The sequence below is a fragment of the Prosopis cineraria genome, unplaced genomic scaffold (genome assembly GCF_029017545.1).
Source record: "Prosopis cineraria cultivar Desert tree isolate PC_DT_omini unplaced genomic scaffold, ASM2901754v1 PC11, whole genome shotgun sequence".
Classification (NCBI taxonomy): domain Eukaryota; kingdom Viridiplantae; phylum Streptophyta; class Magnoliopsida; order Fabales; family Fabaceae; genus Prosopis; species Prosopis cineraria.
Window position 1 is genome coordinate 11093775 of NW_026555342.1, and position 6000 is coordinate 11099774.

A 6000-nucleotide genomic window follows, 5' to 3' on the forward strand; every position below is an offset into this window, starting at 1 on the left:
ATAATTAGAAATTGGGGGGTTTTTTAACTTCATATATTTTATTTGTTAAATATCCCAATATATTATTGTCAATCACGAATAGATTGCTGTTAAAACCAAATGGATACTTGTTGATGAATGATTAACACGTATAATTAAACTTTTTCTATCATTTTTTTAACTTGTTAAACTATAATAGATTCTTGTTAATTTTGAATGAGCTAAACTCTTCCTATCAATTTTTCTAACTTGTTAAAATCATGAACAACCTATTTGTGATTGATAACAATACATTAAGACATTTAACAAGTAAAATGCATGAAGTTTTAAAACCCTTAGTTTGTAATTGTCCACATCAGATTAACAAATAACATTTGTAAAATAACAACAATTCATTCAAAATTAACAAGAATCTATTATGATTTTAACAAATTAGACAAATTAATAGGAAGGGTTTAGTTGTACGTGTCAGTCATTCATTAACAAGTATTTATTTGGTTTTGACAATAACCTATTTGTGATTGACAATAATACATTGGGATGTTTAACAAGTAAAATATGTGAAGTTTTAAAGCCTTTAATTTGTAATTTTTTATGTCAGATTAATAAGTAATATTTGTAAAATAACAAGTTTCATTTAGAAACTACCAACACACCATTGCGTTATTACGTGAAAGTAGTTGGAAGCTTAGTTTATTACTTATATTTTTTTTGCTATATGTTATTAAAGGGCTTTAAACCCTATCTTGGCCACCTAAAAACTTTATTTCTCAAATAAAATATTGTCATCACTGTCATTGAAGCTCCAGCGGCCTGCCGCCGGCGGCAAGGGCTCTGGCGGTGGTTCGATAACCAACGCCGGTGACGGTGGGATTTTTTTTAACTACTTGAGGGACATTTCAATCTTTTCACTTATGAAATTAATATGTAAGAAGGACCAGAGGACTGCAGAAAAAATATGAAATCATTTAGTTTTTGTCTCATATAAATATCACATAGTGGTCCTTAAATGCTATTTTTCCAAAAAAAAATAGGTGGATTTTTTTAATTATGTTCCTATTAGTTTTTTTTATAGGCCGATCACACTGTAAGGAAAAAATGTGCAGATTTTTTTTTTTTTAACTTGAGCTTTTGTCAACCTTTTAAAAAAAATAGAGAGAGAAGAAAATTATAGACATTGAAGAAATGGTAGTGTCGCCTCATTTTGGGATTATTTTGGTGCTCATCAATGATGATATATTTAATTTTAACGTTTTATTTTTACACATGTTTGATATATTTATTGAATATTAATTTTCATATATTTTATAAATCAAAACATTGACCAATTACAAAAATTTAAAATTTTAATCTTTTCCGTCAATATAGCCAAGAATCATTTGGATAGAGTTGGTAAACGGATAGGCCCAACTTATATGAGCTTAGTCCTCATGAGCCCGGCCCTTAAGAGCTCAGGCCCTTATGCCCAATTTTCTTAAAATACCTCATTTTCTAAAGCCCGGCCCTTATATAAAGGGCTCAAGGCCAGGCCCGTAAGCCTTTATTTTTATTTTTTTAAAATTTTTAAAAATTAAATTTTTTATTATAATATTTCATATATTTTTTAAAAATACAAATTATAATGTTTAAAAATTAAAAATATTTTATTTTTTAAGGAAAAAATAAAAACAAGCCTAAAAGGATTGCCCGAGCCCAAGCTATTTTTTTCAGAGCCGAGCTTGAAAGCTCAATTTTCCTAAAAAAAAAAATGTCATTTTTTCAAGTTCGAACCCTTATAAAAATAAGCTTAAACGGAAGGCTCTTCAAGCCCAGCCCTTATTCCCGACTCTACATTTGGACATGCCTAAATTAAACACATAAAATAATGTCGATAAAAATACTTGTTAATTTTGTCAAACATATTTGCTTTGATTATCTAGTATAATAACAACAAATGTTACCTTACTAGATGAGATAAGCTTGCTTGTTGATGTTGATTATCTGGCATAGTACTTCAGGAAATTTTATTTAAAAGAATAACTTTAAAATTAATAATAATTCACAAAAATACTAATGAAGTAACCATGAGACCAGTTCACCCAAAAAAAAACTAAAAAGAAAATGCTCAGAATATATAATTCCCTCAATACATCCAATACTGCTAAAGAAATCATGGCTGCAGAAATCGACCTAGTATCATATCACCGAGGGAAAGAATTACTAATAGACAAATCATTTACAGAGTATAAAGATCTAGAGCCTGAACTGGATTCCCCTGCTATTCCATTATTCATAAAAAATGTTGGTTGTCGAGGCAGAGGCAATTCGGCTGAAGGACTACCAAAATATGAAACAATGTTTGCCATTGTGGGTCTATCATTTGGATTTTCATAGACGCACAACAAACCAATCTGAATGCACCTCATGACTTCACTGTGTGGGCAAGCTTCTTTTAGATCTGGGTCCAGTATTTCTAATGGTGTTTCATTCCTCCATTGTCTCCATGCCTGCGACATTTTTGTTGAATCCGATATTTCAGTCTTTCTTTCCATGTTATCTCAATATAAAATGAAAATGATGACTCTTGGCATCAACCAACAGACACAGAATATCCTAGAAAATTATAAAAAAGTACTTACATGATTAATGGGGTCATCAACATCATCTAAGTCAAGTGATCGTGCACTTCTTTTAGCACTAATTACCTCCAAAGTAATGACCTCAAAACTGAAAATATCAGACTTTTCAGAAAATTGTCTATGCATTACATATTCTGGAGACATATTACCACTGTAAAAGAGAGTATTATCAGTGAAAGTAAAATAGAAGGGATCACAAGTTCAACGATGATTAGGCTTTAGTAAGTCCATTGATGGTATTTATAGATAACATAAGAACTCTGACAAGCCATACTATTCATGAGTCATGAATAGTCTAACTAATTCATTCCTTAGACTTCCTACAACACTAGAAACATTAAGAAGGTCTTGGGTTTTCGCTCAAACAAGGAAAATCAAAGTTAAATTGACAAAAAGAGAAGATATTCCTCTTACTAGTTGAGCTTAGCTCCCCACATGTATATTTCTTTCAATGACTTCTATTTTTCTTGTTAACTAAAGTTTAAATGAGTTATTCATGGAGGCCTATTAGGTCAAAGTACATTTCATACTCAAAGAATAATTGTATAGATATTTATAACTTACCAATGAGGTCTATATATCAATAACAAGATTTGAACTCACATCTTTATGAGGTATGAGTTTTGCCTTTACCAATTGAATCAATCTTCGAGAACTTCCTTTAATGACTTATAACAAGCCCAAAGAGACGACAATTATAAAATTATAATTAGTTTAATATTTTTATAACACTTATGTTCCTAAAATAGCCTTTATTTCTAACCTATTGCATGTAATAAGATTAAGAAGATGAGGAAATAGTAAAGTTCAGGAATCACTTACTATGTTCCTACTATTCTTCTTGTTTTCCCTTGATCATAATCTATAGCAACAACTCTTGCCATACCAAAGTCAGAGATTTTAGGATCCATATTATATTCCAACAACACATTACTCAGTTTAAGATCACGATGTATAACTTTGAGTCTTGAGTGCTCATGTAAATAAAGAATTCCACAAGCAATTCCTTCTAGGATTTCATAACGTTGAACCCAATTCAGTAGTCTTCTCCTTTGGAAATCTGTAATCCAAAAGTCATTCAACTAGTAAGAAGACAGGTGCATATTTTCTTCAATAAGTTGAATCAGATTCATAAAATGCTTCTTTTGACAAATGAATGAAAAGAAGTTCCATACCAAATAAAAAGTAATCAAGAATTTTGTTGGGCACATATTCATAAACAAGCATTTTTTCTTCTACTTCCAAACAAAATCCTAATAAAGCCACTAGATTCCTATGTTGAAGCTTTGTTATGAGTAAAATCTCATTCTTGAATTCTATTGAACTGTCTTGAACTTTTAGCAAGCTTTTTGACAGCTATTTCTTGTCCATCTTAAAGAACACCCTGAAATTATGGCTCTTCTCTGTAAAGGTTACTATATGAAAAAAAGTATGTGTGTTTGTGTGTGCGTGTGTGTATTTCCCTACATTTCTTTACCTTGTAAACTTCTCTAAATCCACCTTGGCCTATCCTATTCTGGTGTGAAAACTTGTTTGTTGTAGCTTCGACTGTAGCCAGACTAAATTGCAAAGACTCCACAGACCCACTCTCGTTTCCAACTGGACCAGCATACAATTCATAATAATGTTTAGACTTTAGTTTTTCGTTCTTTATATTAATTTGAAGAGCGTGAGATTTTTTATTTTTTATTTTGTTACTCACAATGTTCTCTCAGAACAGTCCTGTAACTCTTCGTTGACCTTCTCAGTAAGAAATAGCAGCCAAAACATAAGAGGATTACAAAAACAACAAGAAGGATAACAATCATGGCAATTGTTCCTGATCCATACTTCTTCTTTCCTGCATAAATATTTGCCAAGAAAAAACATATTCAAGCTCCTGTAATTGAGGAACTAAAAAAGAAGAAAGAAATCATAACAAATACATAAAAATTTACTTTAAAGTAGGCAACTGTTACAGCCAGAGGTATATGAAAAGAGATTGTCATGAAATAATATAGCAAAGTTGTTTGCTTAGCACTTGATCCATTATCCAGCACCAACTCATCTTCAAAATATATACCCATTGCAATCTCTGAGTCTAAACTGTAAAATCTCTCAAATGCTAAAAATTAAGTACTCTAGGCTTGACATGTATCACATGAAAATTCACTCCCATCATACCACTTAGCCTTATATACATAGGCCAAACACTGTCTCTTGTATTTACTCCTTCAAGTCTCAAAGAAATTATCTGCTTTATTTCTTTGTAAGTTTTTATCATTCGAAAACTCATCAATTAATTTGAACGAACATTCTAATCTGATTCGGAAAAGACATGAATAATCAAATGAACAATACATAATTTCTAAAATTCACCAGACATGTTTAACTAGAAACCCTTGTTCTTGCCAAATACGGAAATCGAACATTCTTACTTGTTTGCACATAAGTTTGATAAAATTTAAAGACTTAATTCTGAAGAAGGTACATTAACAAAAGTGGTTGAATTGTAAAATCGGTGCAACTCATATCTCACATTGCAGGGTGCAAGTAGAACTCTCGCACCTTGTCTTCCCTCACAGCATGTCGGAAGAACTCCGACGGCATTCTGCAAACACGTCTCACATTGCGGGGAGCTCAATTCCACCGAGCATTGCGCAAGCTTGTACACCGTCATTGAGTTCGCAATCCCCCTTTCCCCTGTCGCAAATTTCTGTGCCATGTCTGAATTCGCAGCTCGTGTTTCCAAATCATCCAACAATCAAAACAACGACTGGGTGAATTGGTTAATGTCAGCGCCAGATACAGTGTTCTCGTCCGTCAAATTCATTCCTGGAACGACGCTTCCAAAGCGGAAGTACGAGTTGGTGAAAAGCAGCGTGCAGATGTCGTACCAGATGACAGCCTCAGTTTGGTAAAGGCATCGAGAAGTAATGCCATTGGCGGCGGCAATGCAGTCGTGATGGTCATATCGCAGCGGCAGAAGTAGTAGCCATTGACGAGTTTGGGGGTGCCGGCGCCCGTGGCAGTGCTGTAGGAGCCAGAGGCATCTAGGGAGGCATTGGAGGAGAGAGAAGAGAGGAGTACATTAAGATTACGTTGACATGTGGAGTTTGGAGAATAAGCGGTGGTGTTATGCAGTAATGGCCATTGTAAACGGGAGCTGCGAGAGCAGGGGTTGCCAAGAATTTAGCAAAAAGAAACGCCGAAAGGGAAAGAAGAGAGTCTGTGGAGAGAAGCATGGTGGGAATATAATGATGAAATGTGCAGTTTTGTTGAAAAATGAAGATTGAAGAGGAGAAAGAAAGTGGCCATGGACATAGATTACAGAACATGAAAGGGAAGGAAAGATCCAGTTTTGACAAGTCTCAACTCTGAAGAGGGAAGCCCCTGCGAAACTGGCAATTTTGACGAATGATGA

The 6000-nt window shown here is 33.5% G+C and overlaps 1 pseudogene; it reads right to left on the minus strand.

Annotated features, from left to right (window-relative positions):
* Positions 1 to 2100: 2100 nt before the first annotated feature.
* On the minus strand, positions 2101 to 6000 carry LOC129284750 (cysteine-rich receptor-like protein kinase 10; annotated as a pseudogene).